The 23,790-nt window shown below is 46.4% G+C and overlaps 1 long non-coding RNA gene across 2 annotated transcripts; it reads left to right on the forward strand.

Moving 5' to 3' along the window:
- The first annotated feature begins 431 nt into the window (after positions 1-431).
- LOC140248979 (uncharacterized) lies at positions 432-22,972 on the forward strand. 2 transcript variants are annotated; one of them, XR_011902920.1, is made up of 9 exons: positions 432-675; positions 805-865; positions 1,754-1,863; positions 2,171-2,294; positions 9,556-9,621; positions 9,718-10,118; positions 10,320-10,437; positions 11,517-11,582; positions 22,836-22,912. It is a non-coding gene; the product is annotated as an uncharacterized lncRNA (long non-coding RNA). The 2 variants fall into 2 exon arrangements; XR_011902921.1 differs by lacking the exons at positions 432-675; positions 805-865; positions 11,517-11,582 and adding an exon at positions 1,147-1,267 and having other exon boundaries at positions 22,836-22,972.
- The last annotated feature ends 818 nt before the right edge of the window (positions 22,973-23,790 follow it).

Consider the following 23,790-nt stretch of genomic DNA (forward strand, 5'->3'; position numbering starts at 1 on the left):
AACAGTCATGGCAGATCTCCACAACCCCAACAAAACAATTTCCCACCCCTGAAGAATGTCCTAGGTCCCTCCCATTCCTCCTCCCCTCACTATCCCACCCCTGGATTTCCTTCCCACAATTCCCACCCAGTAATTACCCACACTAATTACCAGCATGCAGGGCATGGGGAACAGCTGTTCCTCGTGTGCAGACACCTGAAGAAAAGAAGTGGCAGGGAACAGCCCCAGGCCACAACCCCATCAGCTGCTGGGGCAGCAGCATCCCTGTCAGTGGGGGATGTTGCTAGTGGTGGACAGGGACAGAGGGAGAAGGCACACCTTGGTGTAGCTTTGCATCTGCTCCTCTTCTGCTGAAGTCCAGTCCTATCCTCTACAGCACTTTCCATTCTTCTGTCCTTCTTTCTTACCTGTATCCTTTCTTCAGTTCTGATTTCTTTCTCTCCTTTAGTTGTTTTACCTGTATCTGCTTCTCCCCTCTTCTGTTCATTTACTGCTCTGGTCAGCATCTAGTGTCTGCTCTGCAACTCTAGGTTGGACTTTGTTTTGGGATGGAGAAGGGTGTGCAGGGCATATATTTGTGCAAGAAAAGTCCTCTTGCTGTGTCCAACAGGTGATGAAAAGGAGCCCTTAGGAACCGGGACCAGAAAGGGAGCTTGTTTCTCCTAAGGCCACAGTGTAAGCTTGTGTAACTGGGAAGGATTCTGTTATACATCTCCTGGAAGTGCCTTTGAATGAATAATTTTGTGGACTTGTTTCCAATTGTTGCTCAGAGGAACTGAGGCTTTTATCCTTGTGTCTTTGCAGGAAGACAGAAGGGAAGGAGCCTCTCTGGTGAAATGCTCAGGTGCCATTTCTTTTCAGGGAGGTGTGTTTTCCTTGTTGTTTTTTGTCATCTGTTCTTTGCTGTGCTGTGCTTTTTTTCTTTTGTTTGTCTTTTAGTTTTTCATTGTCTTTGCATTTTTTTTTTTTAATTTTCATTTTCATTTTTGTGTGTGGGTTTATTTATTTATTTACTTAATTCTGTGTTATTTTCTAGAATCCTTTGAGGTTCATTTGTTGTTGCTGTGTTTTTCATCTATGCTTTGCTATTTTTCTTCTGATTTGCTGTATGAGAACTGTTGAGTTCTCAGCTGAGTGACTGGAAGGGGTGGAGCCTGGCTGCACCTCTCCTACAGAGCATTTCTGAGGGCTGACTGCCCCTGGGTGGGATTTTTTTCTGATGATTTCTCCTCTGTGCAGTTTGTTCTGTGCACTTCCAATCTCAGAGGTGGGTGAGCCATTCTTTCCTTGCCTTTCTAATATATTCCCATTCTGCCAGTATTTTTGTTGTTACAGGTGCTATGCATTTTCTTTTTTTCTTTTTTTTTTTTTTCTTTGTTTGTTTGTTTTTTAATCTTTGATACCTTGGTCTTTGGCTTGCTTTTTTTCTTTATTGGTCCTTGTATTGCTTTTTTGTTTGTTTGTTTTGTTGTTTTTTTTTGTTTCTTTGTTTTTATTTTGGTTTTTGCTGTGTCATGTTAATTTCCAAGAGACTGTGAACACTCCTGGTTCAAAATGCAGTCGGCTTAATCAAATGTGTAAGAAATATATAAGGGCTGCTGAGGCCAGGCTGGATTTGCATTTCTTTATCAACTGGGGTGTTGCTGCAGATGCTCTTATCTCCTGTTTTGTCTCTTTTGTGGTTGTTCAAGAATATTAGAACGTGCTGTGTCAGTGTTTGTGGCCATCCTGCTTTCTCTTCTCTGTCTTGCAGGTCAGCTCATGCTACAAGTCGATGATATCACTGTATGAATCGAGGTCAGTTTAGGAGCAGCTGCTGATGGAAGGAAGCAAGTCCAGGCTAATAAATGGAAGCATCTCCTGGTAATGTGTCAGAGGTGGCTGTAATGATGTCTGTCATTGTAAAAACCAGAGGACAGGCTGATCCGAGTGCTTGCTGACTGATGTTTAGGAGTATCTTGTTTTCCAGCTGTAATGACAGGAAAGCTAAATATGCTGAGCCATTACAGCTTGTGCTGAAGTTGTGAATGTGCTCCCAGATGTTTCTTTTAGTGGTAAATTATGTTCTGGCACTCTGGTAGTCCTATCTGTGGCATGATCTGGAGAACCCTGTCTGGGTGCAAGCCTTGTGTGCCTGTTTCCATGAACCTTGCTTTCCTTCTCTCTTCAGAGTAAGTGCAGGATGCTTCCTTGCTGTTGGTGGATTCATCCAGGAGGCTGTCAGAAGGCCAATTGCAGTATTCATAACACAGAGGGACAGGATGGGAATGGAATGTCGTTGCCACTAGTCAAAAGTAAGTTTCTTATGTCATGAATGATATAATTTTGATTATTCTGAGCAGTTGCAGTGTGGTAGATGATGTCATGATACCATTTAGTTGGGAGCGCAGGGAAGAGTCGTGAGAAGTGCAAAGGTAGTTTCTGTTTTGGCTGTGAAAATGGTGGAGTTTTTTTGGGAGGGCAATGTCTAGGCATCCTGTAAGCAGGCCCCCTCTGAGAGATTGGGCTTGGCTTGCTGCTTTGCTGTGCCTTCCTGCCTGCTCCCTGTGCTTGCTGCATCTGATACCAGTGGTCATGGAACAGGCTCCCTGGGGCTGTGGGCCTGGCCCTGAGCTGCTGCAGCGTAAAGGCTGTTTGTGTTTGGGTGGCCCTTCCTGGAGCATCGGGTTGGACTTGATGATCCTCGTGGTTCCCTTACAACTTGGGATAATCTGTGGTTCTATGATCATGGTGGTTTGCCTTGGAATTACCAGATGATTTTTCCCCCAATTTTTTTTATGGCATTTGAACTCATAGTTTCAGTTCTTAATGTGGGAGAGGAGTTAAATAAGGGTAGGGTGAGGTGCTTCTTTTTTTTTATATTCTCTTAGGTGACTGTGTTTTCTGCCAATGCTGTGGTAGTGCTGTAGCCGGGGATGTTCCTAGTGCTCATGAAAAGGCTCTGCTGGCAGCACAGAATTTGACTGTTTGACTGCCTGCTGGATTAATTTCTGTAGATTGAACAAACCATCTCAAAAAGCATACAATCGGTTTATTTTTTGAAAGGCTGCCAGCTTTTGAGGTCGCTGAGAAGTCTTGGTTTATCAGTCACTAGCAGCTTGCTGAAGCTTGAAGTAGTTGAATCGTCCCGTACAGAGCTGTTAAGTAAAACCTTATAATTACTTTGGCGTTGGAGCTCTGAGCTAGGCTGTACCGCTGGTGTGTGTGCCTGTGCTGCAGATGGCATCCTTCCTCATCCTTCTCCTCCCAGCTGTGCTCCTCATTGGCAGAAGGTATCACCATCAGCTTTCTACCTCACACAGCAGTTGTTATCTGAGCAGAGCCTTGGTCGCTTCCCAGCTTCTCTGTGGCACCCCCCTAGGCTGTTAGTTCTCTCCTTTTCTGTTGGTGTTCTGTGCAGTCTTCAGTTTGCCCCTAGATGCCAGGCCACTTGAAAAGAGTTTTCAAATTATATCCATCCTGATTTCTTTGTGTTGTCTTTTTCTTTTTTTTTTTTTTTTTAAACAAAAAAACAAACAAATGAAAAACAGAAAAAAATGAGGAACACTCTGGAATCTTCTGTATTAATCACCATTTCAGACTTGCCCAATATTCCTCGCAGGGCTGTTGTTCTCTAATGTGTTTAGTTCAAGATCAGTCCCTGTCCTTTGTCCTCCCGGCTTTTCTGTCCTGTACGGATTCAGCTGTGTTTCTCTTCAGCCTGCTTTCCTTCCAGTGCTGACAGTTGTGAGGAACTCGTAGTTGTGTCAAGGAGAATGAATGCTGCAGCACACATTCCTTCTTGATGTGTAGCAGGTGCTGGTGATAGCAGAGCCCCTGTTCTCTGTGAGCAACTTGTGCTTAGCCTGCATTCACTGAGCTCTGATCTGCTAAGCTTGTGAGAAGATGAAACAGAGCTTCCAGCTACTTCTCTGGGATTGTGGTTTGCACTGCTTTGACTTTAGTCCTGCTGGCCAGTGATGGACAAGGCAGAGGTGTTGGGATACTGAGAAAAGTGTTTGTGTTTGGAACTGTGGATTTTATTTTATTTCTTAGCAATCACTGGGGACCGCTGAAGTTTAGCAAAGGAGCCTTAGTGGTGTGGTTGCCTCAGGTGTACCTGATCTCATGATGGTATGTGGCCTTTTAGCAGAGTTCAGGCTCTGACCCCTCAAAACAGTGACTAGAACGAGCTGCAGGTGATAGCAAGGCTAATCCAGTAAGGTTTGGATGAAGCTGTCACAGAAGAGTTACCTGTCCTTATGAGCATGGCTGGTGTGTGGTGTATATTACTGAGACCTTGTGTTTGATGAAGTAGATGCCGCTAGGTCGGGACATTAAGGCTTTGGATGTGACAAGTTGGAATCCTATTCTGAGCCCAAATTCAGCAAACAGTTACTGCTAAACAGGGGCCTCAGGCATATGTTTTAAGTTTCTCTGTTTCCTGTAGAACTTAAACACGTGTGTATAGCTTTGCAGAGTTTATATGGCCCACGAGCCATGTTTTTCATAGGGAGAAAGGTGTGCTTGAGTATCTTGTGTTCTCTTTGGCAGGGACGTGGTAAAAACCAGTCCTGGATGTTTGGTGAGGGAGCAGCGCTGAGAGAGGCGAGCCAAGTGGTGGTAGAAGTCCTGAGTCACTGGGTTTCTGTGCCTCTGTGTGGAGCTTTGTGCTTAAGAAATATCCAGATTAGCTTTGGGTAAGCCTCTGAGCTTCTGGATGCTTCTCATAACCAGTTCAAACCTGTCAAAAGCTTGAGGATATTGTACTGCTGATACAATGAGTCTTTGTTATCGGCTGAAGAAGTAGGCATTGGAACGCAGAGCGTAAGTGCTAGCTGCAGTAGATGATAGTATAGCTTGAGAAAGGCTGCCCCTGGGAGCTCTGGTAGTTTAGATCTTAGTAGCATCTGGTATTCTAAAGCATGACTACTTCAGCTGATGTACTTCTCTTTGTATTGTTGGCTCTTCATAGTTGGTGGGTAATTTCAGCAACCAGCCCAGCAAAGACTACTGGTTGGCGGACAGGCTTCTGTACTTCTCCTTGGAAGGCAGGAGGATGCAGAGAGTAACATTTTGCTGAAGGCAGAGTGATTTTAGAAACCGCAGAAGGTCAACTTCAATAGGGATCATAGCGTCATAGAATTGCTCAGGTTGGATAAGACCACCTTTAGGTGGTCAAGTCCAACCGTAACCTAACCAAACTTACCCTAAACCCGGCAACCTGCTGCCCAATCACGTCCCTGAGCACCACATTCAAATGGTTCTTAAACACATTCAGGGACGGTGACTCAACCACCTGCTTGGTTCTTCCTTAGAGGAGAAAGCTGTCAGAGATGTCACTGCAGGAGCTGGTACGGAAACTGGACAGAGGTGTGTCCTTGGCTTTCGAGAAGTTCCAGGACCTAAGAATCCTCCTGGAGAAAGTGATTGTGGGGAAGCCAGAGACACTGCAAGTTCCATCACAGCTCCCACAAGAACTGTGGTGTTAAATCTCATAGAATCATAGAATTGCTCAGCTTGGAGAAGGCATTAAGGATCATCAAGTCCAACCACAACCTAACCAGACTAGCCTAACTCTAACAGCCCTCCACTCAGTTTTGTCACTGAGCACCGCATCAGAATGATTTTTACACACATTCAGGGATGGTGACTCAACCACCTCCCTGGGGAGCCTATTCCAGTGCTTAGCAAGCCCTTCTGTCAAGAAGTTTTTTCATGATATCCAACCTAAACTTCCCCTGGCGCAGCTCAAAGCCATTACTCCTCATCCTGTCACCAGTGAGAAGAGACCAGCCCCGCTCTTGCTGTAAGCACCTTTCAGGTATCTGGAGAGAGCAATAAGGTCTCCCCTCAGCCTCCTTTTTCCCAAGCTGAACAGCCCCAGTTCCTTCAGTCGCTCCCTGCAGAACATATTCTCCAGTCCTTTCCCCAGCTTTGCTGCCCTTCTTTAAACCTGCTTCTGCACCTTGACGTCCTTTGTGAATTGGGGTGCCCAAAACTGAACACAGTACTTGAGGTGAGGCCTCGCCAGGGTCAAGTGCAGGGGCAGGATGACTTCCCTAGTCCTGCTCCCCACTCCATTCCTGACCCAAGCTACGGTGCCGTTGGCCTTCTTGGCCACCTGGGCGTGCTGCTGGCTCATATCCAGCTGACTGTCCATCAGTACACCAAGGTCCCTTTCCATCAGGCAGCTTTCCAGCCTCTCCTCCCCAAGCCTGCAGGGTTGCTTGGGTTTGTTGTGACCAAAATGCAGGACCCAGCACTTGTCCCTATTGAAACTCATCCAGTTTGTCCTGGCCCATTGATCCAGTCTATCCGGGTCCCTGTGTAGCACCTCTCTCCCATCTGGCAGCTCGACCATCCTTCTGAACTTGGTGTTGTCTGCAAACTTACTGAGGGTGTGCTCCATCTCCTCGTCAAGATTGTTAATAAAGGTGTTGAATGGAAGCATCCCCAGTACTGAGCGCAGGGGGACATTGGAGTGACTGGCTGCCAACTGGATTTAACTCCATTGACTGCAACTCGTTGGCCCCGTTTTCCAGCCAGTGTTTCACCCAGTGCAGCATACGCCCATCTAAACTGTGGGCAGCCAGCTTCTCCATGAAGATGTTGTGGGGTACAGCGTCAGAGGCTTTACCACATTAACAGCCTTATCCTCATCTGCTAAGTGGGTCACCTTGTCATAGAATGGAATTACCATTCATAAACCCATGCTGACTGGACCTGATCCCCTGGTTGGTCTTTAATTGGTCCACGATGGCTCCCGAGATGATCCATTCCATAACCTTTGCTGTCGCTGAGGTGAGACTGATAGGGCAGGGCCTGCTGGGTTCCTCGTCCCTACCTAGCAGCACAGGGGATTTTATTCCCAGGGAGTAACAAATCTTGCTATTAAAGACTGAGGCAAAGAAGGCATTAAGTAGCTCAGCCTTATCCTGATCCTTAGTCACCAAGTTGCTCTTGGTGTCCAATGAGGAATGGATTCTCCCTAGCCCTCCTCTTGCTGTTGTTGTATTAATAGAAATATCTATTGTTGTTTACCTTAGTGGCCAAGTTCGGTTCTAGCTGGGCTTTGGCTTTCCCAATGTTGTCCCTGCACAGCCTTGCTACATACCTGTTATCATCGTAAGTAGCTTGCCCACTCTTGCAGAGACCGTACATTTCCTTTTGCTCTTGAGTTCCAGTCAGAGGTTTCCGTTCAGCCAGTCCAGCCTCCTTGCCTGTTGTCTTCTATGTCTTGGGGATGGTCAGCTCCTGCTCCTTTTAAATTACTTGCTTAAAGTATTGCTAGCCTTCCTGGGTTCCCACGCCCTCCAAAGCTACCTCCCGAGGAACCCTCTCAGCCATGGTACTAGAAAGGTTAAAGTTTGCCCTCTGGAAGTCCGAAGTAGCAGTTCTGCTGACTCCCCTCTGTGGTTTATCGAGGACTGAGAAATCTGGCATCTCACCATCACTATATGCCAGACGGCCTCCAACCTTTCCATCTCTTACAAGACCTTTTCTGTTAACAAACAGCAGGAGTTTGCTTCCCCTTGTTGGCTCCTTCACCATCTGTGTCAGGAAGTTCTCTCCCACACACTCTTGGGACCTCCGGGACTCTTCCCTATCTGCTGCATTAGGAATCCAGCAGATGTGTGGGACGTGGAAATCCCCCACAAGAACAAGGGGGAGAGACCTTGAGACCTCATCCAACCACCTATAAAGTGTCTTGTCTGCATCTTCATGCAGTTGGGTGGCCTGTAGCACGCTCCTGTGGTAATGTCAGTTTTACTGGCCTTTGCTTTTATTTTGACCCGTAAGCTCTCACCCCTATCATTGCCATCGCTGATTTCCATACATTCACATTCTTTCCTAACATAGAGGGCTACATCCCTGCCTTGCCTGCATTGCTTGTCTCTTTTGAAAAGCTTTAGAAAAAGAAGTGGGAAGCTGAATTGATACTTGGGAAAATGAGAAATGTTTACAATAGTTTTTGCAGAAGAAGCCCTCAGTAGGCAGACATTCTGTTCCACTTTTGGCTAGGCACAGTTGCTTGTCTTCCAGAATGTCTGCATATGGATGAATCACAGCACGATCCTGGGAATTTTTAAGCAAGGTAGAAAGGAGGAGCCGGGCAACTTCAGGCTGGCGAGCCTCAGCTTTGTGCCTGGGAAAATCATGGAGCAGGTCCTCCTAGAAGTGATGTTAAGGCACACACAAGACAGAGACCCAAGAGAGCCAGCATAGTTTGACCAAGGGCAGATCTTGCCTGATCAATTTGGTGGCCTTGTATGATGGAGTGATGGCTTGTGTCGTTGGGGGAAGGGCGATGGATGTCATCTACCTGGACTTCTGCAGAGCCTTTGACATGGTCCCTCACCACATCCTTCTCTCTAGACTGGGGAGGTGTGGATTTTGTGACTGTTCAGTGGATTAGGAATTGGCTGGCTGGACACAGCCAAAGGGTTGTGATCGATGGTTCTGTGTCAGGGTGGAGGCTGATCACAAGTGGTGTCCCTCAGAGTTTGGTCTTGGGACTGATGCTCTTCAACATCAGTGACACAGATGATGGCATCGAGTGCGCCCTCAGCAGGTTTGCAGACGATACAAACTGAGCAGCGCAGTTGATACATTGGAGGGAAGGGAAGCCATCCAGAGGGACATGGGCAGGCTGGAGAGGTTATGGGTGTCCCATCCCTGGAGGCATTCATGGCCAAGCTACCCATGTTTGACTTCTTTGTTTATCAGTGGGGCAAGAGGAAAATCCTCTTTCTTATTCTTTTTTCTTTTTTTTTCTTTTCTGTAAAACTGCAAAAGCACTCGGGGGAAGTTGGATGGCATCAAGGGCACGTGTTTTGGATTCTGCTTAGGTGGAGATAACTGTAAGGAAGGGAAAGAGCACTTGTGGGGCAGGGGGGGTTGCTTAACAACCTACAGTGAAGTACAGAGTAGTAGTAGTGTTCAATCACTGTTTTCTGAAAGGCAGTACAGTTCTGAGCTAAGCAACAATTAAGCCAGTGATTTTCAGCATCAGTTTCTGATGATAGTGGCTACCTGTGTTCAGAGGGCACACTTAATTCACTGTGCCTGTGGAAATTCTGATGAGCAATTAGCAAAAATACCCTTGTTGTTAGAGAGAAACAAGAACGCTGTCCTCCAAAAAGTAATCAGTGCCATTTCAGTAAGTGACACCTCTTCATTGTACAGGAGGGAAAAAAAAAAAGCAACAAAACAAAGCCTACAGGTGAGCCTAGCATATTAGTAAAATCAGAACAAAATGTTAGGAAAGACAAGACTGTGCTTGAGTATTCCCAGTAATTAGCGCCTGAATTCCAGAATGGGTTTCTGAACCTTTCTTTCATCCTCCAGGTCCTATGAAGGACGGTGCCTTCATTGTAATCTCCATCAGAAATGCCTCCTTTCTCAGTGAAAATCCAGCCACTGGATTAAGGGCAAAAATGATGTGCGGAGTAGAAGTTGTTACTTTTTCTCTCTGAATACAGCCTGCTTCAACACACTTTAAATCAGAAAACCTTTAAAACCGATGCAAAGAGAAGCATGTTTGGTTGTTTTGTGTTGTTTTGTTTTAAATAGCTTTGAGCAGCCAGATCAAGTAGCTAAGAAGCCTCGTTCCAGCTTTTCTGTACTAAAGGAGTCACGGTGAGTGTTTTCTCTAACAGTTGTAGCGTTGGGACACACGCTTCTCTTTTTGTCATCGACTGAGTATTGTTCTCTCTCCTTATTAATATCTTGCAGTGTAGTACGTTTCACGTGTAATGAAAAGCTGGTGTCCAGAAGATCACTGGGGCCAGATCCCAATGTTGCTGCACTCATCAGTAACACGTGTCCAAGCCCTGATGTATCTGAAGCTGATCCGGAGGGAATGCGAGCCAGAATCAGCTGACGCAGTGCCAGCAAGCTTTCAGTCAAGGCCTTAAGGAAGGATGAAGATGCAGGCTGGGAACATCACCCGATTTGACCACGTGTAACTTGATGCTAGAAATACACCAAGTCCTTGCTCCCTGCATAGCAAGAGATTCCTCCATTCTCCTCCCAAGGCTGCCAAAGTAACTTCTGTGTGATGAGTGCTGAGATCAAACTTTGTGTCGCTCCTTGCAAGTTCTGTGGTAGCGAGATACTGTGTTACCCACTCACAGGTATCGTGCCTTTGGTAACAGGGCGTAACACAATGAATCCTGTACCAGCGCCGCTGTGATAGGCCAACAAGGGACCCTGATGCCAGGGTGAAGGCTGATGTTGCAGATGCCTTCCTGTCACTGGAATACATGGAGTTTACAGAGCCTTGGACGTGGGGCTGTGCTGCTTTATTTATCTTTGTTGTTTCCTTCTGGTTACAGGAAGCGTCTGTCCCTTCTGCCGCTGTGAAGTTGCTGCGGGGAATGAAACCATCTGCAGCTGTGGAAGGGCGGTCACTGCATGAGGAGGGGCTGCGCATTCAGACATATGGAGCTTGATGTGAGTGTTTGCCTAAAGATGTGTTCTCAAACTCAGTCCCCCAAACCAATGAAGGAGGCTACATGTGCTTTTACAGGCTAGGTTCATTGACTTTAAAATGATACTGGTGTTGATGACTAGGAGGGGGGCTGGGTGGTTGTCAGCCAGGAAACAGTGGGCATTGGGCTCCCGTGAGCTGGGCTTGATACTGATGTACCGGGACTCTTCTCTCCTGGATATCTTCAGAGAACATTGTTCTAGCTGCTTGTAGTTTTCAAGCGCGGGGAAGGAAACGGTGGTGAAGAACTAAGAACCTTCCAGATAGTTTTGGATAGGGCGGTGGATGTAGCCTACCATGATTTCAGCAAGGCATTTGATAGTGTCCCCCATGACATCCTTATAACAAAGCTGAGGGAGTGTGGAATAGATGAGTGGACAGTGAGGTGGGTTGAGAACTGGCTGACTGTCAGCACACAGAGGGTCGTTGTTGGCAGTGCAGAGTCCGGTTGGAGACCTGTAACTAGCAGTGTCCTCCAGGGGTCGGTGCTGGGTCCGGTCTTGTTCAACGTCTTCATCGATGACCTTGACGAGGGGACAGTGGCCGCCCTCAGCAAGTTTGCTGATGATACGAAGTTGGGAGGATTGGCTGACACGCCTGAAGGCTGTGCTGCCATTCAGCGAGACCTGGCCAGGCTGGAGAGCTGGGCAGTAAGAAACTGGATGAGGGTCAACAAAAGCAAGTGTAGAGTCTTGCACCTAGGGAGGAATAATTGCATACACTAGTACAGGTTGGGGGATGACCTGCTGGAGGGGAGCTCTGCAGAGAGGGACCTGGGTGTCCTAGTGGACAACAGGTTGGCCATGCCATCAGTGTACCCTCATGGCCAAAAAGGCCAATGGCATTCCATGGTGCATTAGAAAAAGCATGGCCAGCAGGTCAAGGGAGGTGATCCTCCCGCTCTACTTTGCCCTGGTAAGGCCTCATCTGGAGTACTGTGTCCAGTTGTGGGCTCCTCAGAACAAAAAGTACAGGAATCTCTTGGAAAGAGTCCAGCAGTTCTTTCTTTCTGAATGTTCTTTCTTTCATTCTTTCTTTCCAGAGCTCATCATTGGGGAGCATTTTTATCTGATTCAGACTCTTTGCTTTGCCGTGATATTGTATTCAGGTGATTTGCTTTACTCTTGCATTTCTAGACCTTGTTTTGCTTTGCTTTCTTTTCCCTGTTTGTTTGTTATTTCCCCCCTTAGCTTTTCTGTAGTGCCCCTTTTGCTTTGCCTTCCATGGTCTTTGTTTCATTTTTGTCGGTTCTTTGTCTTTCCTGTTCCTTTCTTTGCATTCTCCCTTACTGAGAGCATTCTTTTCCTTTTGAGACAATGTATTTTCTCTTTGTTTTGTGTTTCTCCTTTCCTTTTCACTCTTCCTTGCCTAGCTTTACCTTCCTTGTCCCTTCCTTCCTTGTCCCCTAGCCTGTGCCTTTCCTCTTACTTTCCCTTCACTTACCTGATGTTCTCTCACCCTCGATTGTTCTGTTTTGTGTATTCGTTTCTGACTTCTTAAACTCCAGCCTCCTGTTTTGGCTTTCCTGCTCTGCTTGATGCATTTGCTGTCTTATTCTCATTTTCCAGGTGGGTCCACGCCTCCTGAGCAAGGCTGCCTGTTCCCTTGTGGTGGTCTTGCAGCTTTTCCTCTGATGGCAGGCTAGATTGATGCCCGGTAGCTACCCTGACCTCCTCCTTGGCATGAGTGCAGGTGCTCTGCCTTCCTCCAGAGAGATGTTTTGTTCTAATTGTCATCCGCAGACCCATTTTGGGCTGCTGACCCTGATGTAGCATCTCTGGTGGGCTTAGCAGCGTGCCCTGTAGCTACCCTTTCCTCCTGCCAGGCATGGATGCTGAGCTTTTGGGGTCCTCCAGACTCAGTTGTCATCTCTGCATTCTTTTCATCTGTGCATTTCCGTGCTGCGTTTCCCCTTGGGTGCATTTCCCCTTGGGTGCGTTTTCCCTTGAGAGCTTTTCCCCTTGAGAGCTTTTCCCCTTGAGAGCTTTTCCCCTTGAGAGCTTTTCCCCTTGAGAGCTTTTCCCCTTGAGAGCTTTTCCCCTTGAGAGCTTTTCTCCTTGAGAGCTTTTCCCCTTGAGAGCTTTTCCCCTTTTGGTGCATTTCCACTTTAGTGCTTTTTCTTAGTGCTCTTTTTCTCCTTCATTTTTTTTCCTTCATGTCTCTTGTTAGTGCTCTTCCGTGCTGCTCTTCCGTGCTGTTCTTCATTAGTAGTTTTCTTTAGTGGTTTTTTACTTATATTCTTTCCTCTGGTGGCTGGCTAGGTCTGTGCATGGTCGCTACCCTTACCTCCTTCTTGGCATGACTGCAGATGCAGTCTTTTCCTTTGCTTTTTTACGCTGTTGTTTCTGCTGTATGGCTTGATAATTGATTTCTTTGTTGCTTTTCCTTACTATTTATTCTAATTGTGACAAAACCAGGCAAAGTCTAGTGCGATACATAAAGGGATGGCTTTATTCAATTAAGCTAGGTGGTCAAGTGAGCAAAACAGAGCTGGGCGCCAGGGGGAGTCTACACTCCGCCAAGGTCACAATTTGAGCAAAGGATCAGTTCTGCATTTATACAACTCTTATCTCCTGAATGAATTCCAGTCATTCTAGCGGATGTGCAGGTTGTTGCGGGAGATGCGCTTTCTTTTCTCATGATGGTTGTGAGGGTGAAAGTCAGCAGTCTTTTCCATTATTCTTTGGTTATTTTCTAGCAGCTTAAGTATCCTGGCAATGTGTAGTTTGCAATGCCTGCAGCTACTTAGTTTCCATCGTTTGCAACACAATTTACATTTTACAACACTGTTTCCATTCCAGGACATCTGAGAAAGCAACATTGAGTTTCGAATTGACTAACAAACTAAACCCTTACCTACCACAGCTTGTTCTGTGTTACGATGAATTGTTGCATTTTCTTTCAGATTTGTTAATGTTGTTCTTCTTTGTTTGCAACCGAGTGCGTCCATAGCCTGTGTATTATTACTTTCTGTCCTTTGCTTCATTATTATTTCCCCTAATGGCTGCTGAAATCCAGCAGACCCATTCTTGGCTATTGACCCTGATGTAGCATCTGTGGTGGAGGTAGCAGCATGCCCTGTAGCTACACTTTCCTCCTCCCAGGCATTTTCCATAGTGTTTTTGCTTAGGGTTTTTGCTCAATGTTTTTGCTTAGGGTTTTTGCTTACGGTTTTTTATAATGGTTTTCTTTGATTCCATGCGTGTGTCTCCTGCCAGTGTGTGTCTGCTGCCAGTGTGTGTCTCCTGCCAGCGTGTTATTTCATTCTGTGTTTTAATAGTAATCCATTTACTCTAATGGCTACTGAAATCCATGCCTGGTAGCTACCCTTTCCTCCTCCTTGGCATTACTGCAGATGCTTTGCATTCCTCCCAAGAGATGTCTTGTTGTAATTGTCATCCACAGACCCAATCTGGGCTGGGCACCGTGATGATGCATTTCTGTTTGAGTTAGCAGCATGCCCTGTAGCTACCCATTCCTCCTCCCAGGCATGGATGCTGTGCTTTTGGGGTCCTAGAGACTCTGTTGTCATCGCTGAATTCTTTTCCTGTATCGTTTTTGATATTAAATTTCCCTAGTGATTTTCCTTCCTACTATTCCTTATGGTATTTGCTTATGGTTTTTCTTTATGGTTTTTCTTTATGGTTTTTTGCTTAGGGTTTTTGCTTAGGGTTTTTGCTTAGGGTTTTTGCTTAGGGATTTTGCTTAGGGATTTTGCTTAGGGATTTTGCTTAGGGTTTTTGCTTAGGGTTTTTGCTTAGCGTTTGTATTTAGGTTTTCTTTTTAGGGGTTTTATTTTGGGTTTTTATTTAGAGTTTTTTCTTAGTGTTTTTGCTTAGGGTTTTTTCTTAGGGTTTTAGCTTATTGTTTTTGCTTAGTGATTTTTCCTTAGTCATTTTTATGTCGTCTTTCTTTGATTCCATGCATGTGTGCCTTGCCAGTGCGTGTCTCCTGCCAGTGCGTGTCTCCTGCCAGTGCGTGTCTGCTGCCAGTGCATGTCTGCTGCCAGTGCGTGTCTGCTGCCAGTGTGTGTCTGCTGCCAGTGCGTGTCTGCTGCCAGTCTGTGTATGCTGCCATTGTGACTGTGTGTGTTGCCAGTGTGTTATTTCATTCTGTGTTTTAATAGTAATCCATTTACTCTCATGGCTACTGAAATCCATGCCTGGTAGCTACCCTTTCCTCCTCCTTGGCATTACTGCAGATGCTTTGCATTCCTCCCAAGAGATGTTTTGTTGTAATTGTCATCCACAGACCCAATCTGGGCTGGGCACCGTGATGTTGCATTTCTGTTTGAGTTAGCAGCATGCCCTGTAGCTACCCATTCCTCCTCCCAGGCATGGATGCTGTGCTTTTGGGGTCCTAGAGACTCTGTTGTCATCGCTGAATTCTTTTCCTGTATCGGTTTTGATATTAAATTTCCCTAGTGCTTTTCCTTCCTACTATTCCTTATGGTATTTGCTTATGGTTTTCCTTATGGTTTTTGCTTAGGGTTTTTTGCTTAGGGTATTTGCTTAGGGTTTTTGCTTAGGGTTTGTATTTAGGTTTTCTATTAAGGGGTTTTATTTTGGGTTTTTATTTAGAGTTATTATTTAGGGTTTTTGCTTAGGGTTTTAGCTTAGGGTTTTTGCTTAGTGATTTTTCCTTAGTCATTTTTATGTCGTCTTTCTTTGATTCCATGCATGTGTGCCTTGCCAGTGCGTGTCTCCTGCCAGTGCGTGTCTCCTGCCAGTGCGTGTCTCCTGCCAGTGCGTGTCTCCTGCCACTGCATGTCTGCTGCCAGTCTGTGTCTGCTGCCTTTGTGACTGTGTGTGTTGCCAGTGTGTTATTTCATTCTGTGTGTTAATAGTAATCCGTTTACTCTAATGGCTACTGAAATCCATGCCTGGTAGCTACCCTTTCCTCCTCCTTGGCATTACTGCAGAGGCTTTGCATTCCTCCCAAGAGATGTTTGGTTGTAATTATCATCCACAGACCCAATCTGGGCTGGTCAACATGATGTTGCATTTCTGTTTGAGTTAGCAGCATGCCCTGTAGCTACCCATTCCTCCTCCCAGGCATGGATGCTGTGCTTTTGGGGTCATAGAGACTCTGTTGTCATCGCTATATTCTTTTCCTATATCATTTCTGATACTACACTTCGCTAGTGCTTTTCCTTCCTACTTTTCCTTCTTGTCTCTGCTTAGTGTCTCTGCTTAGTGTCTCTGCTTAGTGTCTCTGCTTAGTGTCTCTGCTTAGTGTCTCTGCTTAGTGTCACTGCTTAGTGTCTCTGCTTAGTGTCTCTGCTTAGTGTCTCTGCTTAGTGTCTCTGCTTAGTGTCTCTGCTTAGTGTCTCTGCTTAGTGTCTCTGCTTAGTGTCTCTGCTTAGTGTCTCTGCTTAGTGTCTCTGCTTAGTGTCTCTGCTTAGTGTCTCTGCTTAGTGTCTCTGCTTAGTGTCTCTGCTTAGTGTCTCTGCTTAGTGTCTCTGCTTAGTGTCTCTGCTTAGTGTCTCTGCTTAGTGTCTCTGCTTAGTGTCTCTGCTTAGTGTCTCTGCTTAGTGTCTCTGCTTAGTGTCTCTGCTTAGTGTCTCTGCTTAGTGTCTCTGCTTAGTGTCTCTGCTTAGTGTCTCTGCTTAGTGTCTCTGCTTAGTGTCTCTGCTTAGTGTCTCTGCTTAGTCTTTTTTCAACTCTGTTTTTTTGCTTAGGGATTTTCATTAGGGTTTTTTTTTTTTTTCATTAGAATTTTTCATTAGGGTTTTCATTAGGGTTTTCATTAGGGTTTTCATTAGGGTTTTCTTTAGGGTTTTCTTTAGGGTTTTCATTAGGGTTTTTCTTTAGGGTTTTCATTAGGGTTTTTCTTTAGGGTTTTCATTAGGGTTTTTCTTTAGGGTTTTCATTAGGGTTTTTCTTTAGGGTTTTCATTAGGGTTTTTCTTTAGGGTTTTCATTAGGGTTTTTCTTTAGGGTTTTTAATGAGGGTTTTTTTTTAGGGTTTTTAATGAGGGTTTATCATGAGGGTTTTTCTTTAGGGTTTTTAATGAGGGTTTATCATGAGGGTTTTTCTTTAGGGTTTTTAATGAGGGTTTTTCTTTAGGGTTTTTCTTTAGGGTTTTTCTTTAGGGTTTTTCTTTAGAGTTTTTAATGAGGGTTTATCATGAGGGTTTTTCTTTAGGGTTTTCATGAGGGTTTTCATGAGGGTTTTTCTTTAGGGTTTTCATGAGGGTTTTCATGATGGTTTTTCTTTAGGGTTTTTTTTTTAGGGTTTTCATGAAGGTTTTTCTTTAGGGTTTTTAATGAGGGTTTTTCTTTAGGGTTTTCATGAGGGTTTATCATGAGGGTTTTTCTTTAGGGTTTTTAATGAGGGTTTATCATGAGGGTTTTTAGGGTTTTTAATGAGGGTTTATCATGAGGGTTTTTCTTTAGGGTTTTTCTTTAGAGTTTTTAATGAGGGTTTTCATGAGGGTTTTTAATGAGGGTTTATCATGAGGGTTTTTGATATTGATTCACTGCGTGTGTCCAATGCCTGTGTGTGTGTCCTATGCCTGTGTGTGTGTCCTATGCCTGTGTGTGTGTCCTATGCCTGTGTGTGTGTCCTATGCCTGTGTGTGTGTCCTAAGCCTGTGTGTGTGTCCTAAGCCTGTGTGTGTGTCCTATGCCTGTGTGTGTGTCCTATGCCTGTGTGTGTGTCCTATGCCTGTGTGTGTGTCCTATGCCTGTGTGTGTGTCCTATGCCTGTGTGTGTGTCCTATGCCTGTGTGTGTGTCCTATGCCTGTGTGTGTGTCCTATGCCTGTGTGTGTGTCCTATGCCTGTGTGTGTGTCCTATGCCTGTGTGTGTGTCCTATGCCTGTGTGTGTGTCCTATGCCTGTGTGTGTGTCCTATGCCTGTGTGTGTGTCCTATGCCTGTGTGTGTGTCCTATGCCTGTGTGTGTGTCCTATGCCTGTGTGTGTGTCCTATGCCTGTGTGTGTGTCTCCTGCCTGTGTGTGTGCCTCCTGCCTGTGTGTGTGCCTCCTGCCTGTGTGTGTGTCCTCTGCCTGTGTGTGTGCCTCCTGCCTGTGTGTGTGCCTCCTGCCTGTGTGTGTGTCTCCTGCCTGTGTGTGTGTCTCCTGCCTGTGTGTGTGTCTCCTGCCAGTGTGTGTGTCTCCTGCCAGTGTGTGTGTCTCCTGCCAGTGTGTGTGTCTCCTGCCTGTCTGTTTTTTTCTTTCTGTCTTTTAATAAATCTTTTAATAAATAATGGTTTTGCTAGTGGTTTTTGCTAGTGGTTTTTGCTAGTGGTTTTTGCTAGTGGTTTTTGCTAGTGGTTTTTGCTTAGTGGATTTGCTTAGTGGATTTGCTTAGTGGATTTGCTTAGTGGATTTGCTTAGTGGATTTGCTTAGTGGATTTGCTTAGTGGATTTGCTTAGTGGTTTTGCTTAGTGGTTTTGCTTAGTGGATTTCCTTAGTGGTTTTCCTCCTGTGTGTCTCCTGCCCGTGTGCCTCTAGTGCCAGTTTGTGGTTTTTTTCTTTCTTTTTTTCATTTCTCTTAATCTCTGAATTTTATCTCGTAACGCTTAGCCTAATTTATAGCCTGCTGTTCTTTTCCCTGAGTCAAAGGGTTAACCCTTGTCCCTAAAAATGTATAGCCATTAGGCCTTTGAGCGCAGCAGAGATAGCCTTATCCCTAATCAAAAATGGGCCGCCCTTAGTCCTATATACTAAGCTTTGCCCTCAACCATTTCCCCGAATATGAATTCTGAACTCTACTTCGATATGCTAACCGTTAGGTTAGATCAAAAGAGAAGCCCTACATCCTAACCTAATTTGTTAACTCTTTACCCTAAACACTCGCCTCTAACAGTAACCTTTAACCTCATCCTAAAGCATTTACCTTATCCCTTAACACTCATGGGTCATGACAACTTTAACACTGGTAAATCAAATCTGTCACGTTACCACTTTAAACCTTCTCTAAAACAGTAATCTTAAACCCTAATGGAAAAGGGCAACCCTCGACTATGAACAGTAACACTAAATAGTAGCACTTAACCATAATCCAGATGGCTTGAAGCCAAGCTGCTCTGCTGCCAGGCCTGCTCTCAGACACACAGATGAGGTGCCTGTAAGCAGGTGCCAGCTGTCCTTGTGGGTGGCCCGTCATCGTCATGGCAACTGAATGTGACAGCACAGAGGTTCCAGGAGCGCAGGTGATGGCACCTGTGACATCACAGAGGATGCTCTGGTGGGCCTGGAGCCACAGCCTGCTGCCTTGTTTGGCCTTGCCCCCCGTCAAGCAAAATCCTGCTGTCCTGCACTTGGTCCCACTGGGCAGAAGCTCTTGGGACGTAGGAAGTTTCAGGGGAGGGGATAGAAGCCCGCAGGCATTATTTTCTTCCTTCCAAAGAGTTTTCTTTCTTCTTTCCAGTTGGTTTTTCTTTCTTTTCCTGTTGCTATTTCATATTGGTTCTTTCTTTTATGCTTACTTCTCCGTTGCTTTGCACTGCTTTGTGGTTTTTTCACTTCTTTTCAGACAAAGCTCCGGGGGCTGCGAGGGCAATGTCATCACTTGGGGGGGGTGCTGTATCCCTCACATATACCATTCTTACAGTCAAGACAAACTGTTTTTTCAATGGCAGTGTACTTACAGAACGTACTTCTAATCTTGTTCCTGCTGAGATGGTGGTAAATGAACCCAAGCCTGCCTGACAGCTCTACATTGCTCAGAGTAAAGCTGCCCGAGCAAACAAAATGCTGTCAGGTGTACAAGCTGAGAAACACACTTCATTCCTGCACTGCACAGCTGTGAGAAGAAGAGCCTCCACACTGTTTGGCCTCTCCAAGGAATTCACACAGCTCCAAGTACCACCTCTTATACACAGAGTGGTATCGCTTAGTGCTCTTGCTTAGTGCTCTTGCTTAGTGTTTTTCCCCGGTGTAAAGAAGCACTCACAGTCAGACATTTCAGGTCAGGCAAGGATCTTAGTGCTAGCAGCAAAGTTTATTGGTTATTGCAATAATGGAGCACACCCCCTGTTGGCAAGGGAGAAATTGCTCTCCGCTCAGCACAGTCCCTTCCCGTTCTGTACCTTAAACCCGGCGCAGGTAATGCTCTCCTGGCGCTCGCTCATTGCTTGAGCGTCTCAGGCTCCCAGTCTCCCTGACGCTGCTGCCGTGATACATTCCATATAAGGCAGTTACCATCCTGTTGTTTTCTTTGTCGGGACCCTCTCATGGAGATGGGGAGCAGTATTTCCACCATTGAGCACGTTTGCTCTGTCCTGTCCTAGGCTCTCCCTCCTCCCTGCATACTTGTCTTATCTCGGTAACGCAACTCTACCTATGTCAGAACTCCCCAAACTAGTGGAAGAAAAACGACTCCCATAACTTACCCAACACCTCACTTACACAATGTGTGGAGGATGCTGCCTTCAACAAGGAGGGTTAGAAGTTCAGTCAAGGCCAAAACTACGTACAGAAAATGCTGGCAGCACTACCTACAGAAAGTGTTGTTTTCACTACATACAGAAAACGTTGCCTACGCTGCAAAACCACAGTCTGCCTCCCACACTGTCCTGCTATTGAATACATTTTCAGCGCAAGCAGTCTGTGTCTTGACTTACTGTAATTGCTTACAGGTTTCTTGTACGCCTGGTTGCATTTAGAGGTCTGCAGGTGCCCAGGCATTGCCTTGATGTGTGGGTTCCCCAGAACAGCAATGTGCAGGAATGCAATAACATACAGAAGCATTTACAATAAAATCGTCTGGTAAGAAGTGGTGTGGTCTTTCTAAGAGTGAGAGATTCTCAGAGTGCTGCTGAGTGGCAGGCAGAGCTGGACTGGAGCAGCACAGACATAGCTATGCCTCATCTTTCCCTCACTAACATTAGGACCGTGCTGCTGAACGTCATCCTTGTGTTCCCGTGCACCCTGCTGCATGTAGTGCTGGTTCCTGGGAGGAGCAGACCTGGCAAGTGGTGTTCTGGCACATCTTGGGCTTCAGACACCACGTACTAAGCAAACTCTCCAAAATGGGATGTGCTTGCCACAGCAGTATGCAAGCTGGTAAGTTACAGTGGTTGCGCACGGAGCTCTGGTCATCTTTCAGATGCCTTCTGAATGGCCATACGTAGCCTCATCTGCACGGGCCGGCCCTACCATGTAGTTGCAGAATGGGCATTCTTTACAGTTAAAACAAGCCATCAGCTTGATGTGGTTCAGGTTTGGAACCAATCAGCCTGGGGTTACACCTCCCCATGGTGCGTCTTTGTTGTTGCTGGGGAAAAGGAGTGGCTCTGGTTGTCTCTGCCTTGCTAGGACATTTCCCTGCAATGTGTTGTGACGGGATGAGGGAGGAGGTCTCCTTTTGTGTGGTCGTTTCACTACCCGCAGCGTTTTACTGCTTGCCTTCCTCTCTGCTTATTGCTCCTTTTCTACAAGATACTCTGAAAACATTTGTACTAAATGCACGGGATTTGATTTTGGTTGGGGAAAACAAACTGCTTCCCATCTTACACCCCCGTCAGTTTCCTGGAGCCTTTCTTTCTGCTCGCGTTTGCAGTTCCTGTTGTAGACATGTAGTTAGATAAGAGCATCTCTGCTTTCCTCGTCCCTTTCCAGCTTGCTCTGATTCTTTGGCTGCTTTCCTGCCTCCTCTGCTTCTTTCTCTGATTCTCCTCGTTAAATAAATTGCAGCCCAACCTTCAAAAAGGAAAAAAGAATTTAACTGCAGTGACCCAGTTCCTTATCCCATTGTGGTCAGTGCTGAAATGGCTATTGACTGAACTGGGAACCGCTGCCATCCCTAGAACTGATCCCTAGCTTGATGCCTTGTTCCTCGTGTCCCATCCTCCTCCTGGTGACTTTATAGGACTTTTAGGACTTTTAGACACTGGTGTCTCCCCGCCTTGTAGGCCCGGGGATTGTCCCAAGTACCCAGCATCACTCTGCCTATGGGAATCACCTTTTAGGGTCTGCCCTCTGTCCACAGCTTGGCTGGAGATATTCAGTCTGGAGGAGCTGCAGCTCTTGGCTCACTGCAACCACTCCAGCATCCCCGCAGGTGGGCATGGGGGTCTGGGTGGTCTTGGTGCTGCAGGAATGACTGCAGGCAGAGATGTATCCCAGTGAGCACCACACATTTAACAAATTAACATACTAAACAGTAAATAATGACAATATTCCCAACCATTTCCTACCTCAACAATTGTCTCTGATCCCACCCCCTAAAATTTCCACCCTCTAATCAGTTTCCCCCCAGTCAATCACTCACTGCCCTGCTCCCCCCTCCCACCCTCCCTCAAACAGCTTTCGTTTCATTTCCCACCCCAAGAATTCCCACCCCCCCAAACATTTCCCATCCCAAAGCTTTGATAGTCCAACACTTTTGCGGTCCGTCAGGTTCAGAGGAGTCCCACATTGCCCCAGCTCTGTACCACTGCAGCACAGAATTTTGGCAGTGGTCTGGGTTGGTTTGTGTTTGAAGAGTGGCTTAGGGGGCAGATCAGGAATTGGTTGGACAGTGGCAGCCAGAGGGGCTGTGCTCAGTGGACCTGTGTCTGGCTGGAGGTGGTCACGTGTGGTGTCCTAATGAGGTTCAACAAAGCCAAGGGCAACATCTATGAGGGGGCAGAGAGACTCTGGAAAATGTCATGGGATTGCTTCTGAGTAGCAGTTGGGGGTTTTGGTTAGTGGGGGGGTTGTGTTGGTTTGTAGGAGTCTGTAAGGGGGCCTGTGGGGCTGGTTCTGTGGTGGAAGTGAGGGGCTTTGCATGCTAAGGGACTGTAGGGGTCTGTGAGGGGGGTCTGGGGTGGTTTCTGAGGAGAAAATTTGGGACCTGGGACACCGAGGGGTCCTATTTGGTCCCTGGGTCATAAGGAGTTTGATTTCCCGTGTTGTTTTTTTTTTCCTCAATCCCTTCTGTTCAACCAATGAACATCTAAATATACCAGATGTTTCTGAACCTGGCAAAGCGTCCTTCACGGCAGTGATGTGTTGGACTGTTGGGATGCTGACTCTTGCTTCTTTTTAGCCAGGTTTCAGTGATGGAGAATGTCACTGCAGCTGCTTGCCTGAGCAACTGATTCCCTCTTCTAACAGCTGGTTGCCTGAGAGGGGTAGGGACTGAAAGGGCTGGGGGCGATTTAAATAGTTGCATTTCATTTTTTCTCTCTTGCAGCTGCTTCATAGAATCTGGAGGTAACTGGAAGATTTTCAAGGCGCGTCTGGGATGTTTTTATTTGGAGGAGGTGTGTCCATCAGGCTGAGGTGTTGCATCTGTCACAGGTTTTCTGGTGTGACAGGGTTTTGCAGCTCCTCCCAGAGGTCTCACGTAGATATTGCTTGTGCTCGTGTGTTTGACTCCAGAGAACATCCCAGCACAACTGAATCACGGCTTCCCGTTCTCTTGCAGGATGCTGAGGACCCCCTCCTGGAGATGAAGACCCCTGTCTTCTTTGTGATGGGCCAGAACCCCGTGTAGTGCAGCATGGAAGTAAGTGATGGGAGATTTCTGTGAGGAGACTGGAGCTGAGAACAGCACGGTGGTGGTGGGAGGAGCAGATGACAATCTCAGGTGCTGTGCTCTGAGATGGAGGCTTTCTTCCCAGAAGCACTGCTGGGCAGGATCTGGGTGTGCCGTGTACCAGCATCAATATGTGTAGAAAATGTCCTGGATCAGAACGCAGAAGGCCTGATCCAGAACATTGTGGATGGGCGCATCCATGTGAAGGCAGTAGTCTTCAAAAAAAAACAAACTGTCAGCAGTCCTGCTCTGCTGGACTCAGAACTCTGCGGGCCACTGTGGGAGAAGATGTGACTGTGAGAGAGTCACCAAAGAGTTTAACAGGCTCCCCGATAGACCTTCCCACTGTGAGGCCTTGGGAGACTGCAATGTCAGACAAAGAGCACAGGGAGCCTAAGAAGAAACAGGAGCTGCTTCTGTACTGCTGTTCAATCTTGTCACCACTGAGAAACCTTTCGTCCTTTATCACTGTTGTTTGGGAAAACTGAGGACCAATTAACAGTTAGAGGAACTCGCTGATTGTAGGCGGATGGAATATCAGATGTATGTTGAACACAAGGAGATACATTCTTAAGCAACAAGAAACTGAGAGCTCTCTGACTGGACTGAGTGCCAACAGGCAACGAAGTGACTTGTATCACAGGTTTCACTCCTGTCTGTGCTGGGCTCAGGGGACCGAGAGCCGCACGTTGGTGGAGCGTCTTCACTGCTTGGTGCAGCAAAGTGGCTGCAGGTGAATGTGGAAATGAGGAACTGCCACGTGGCTCAGAAGGGGCAGCCGTGGACTCGCAGAACAGAATTAGTTAGCCAGAAAAGTAGTGAAGAGCAAAGAGGGAAAGGAGAG

This window comes from Excalfactoria chinensis, chromosome 2 (genome assembly GCF_039878825.1).
Source record: "Excalfactoria chinensis isolate bCotChi1 chromosome 2, bCotChi1.hap2, whole genome shotgun sequence".
NCBI classification, from domain to species: Eukaryota; Metazoa; Chordata; class Aves; order Galliformes; family Phasianidae; genus Excalfactoria; species Excalfactoria chinensis.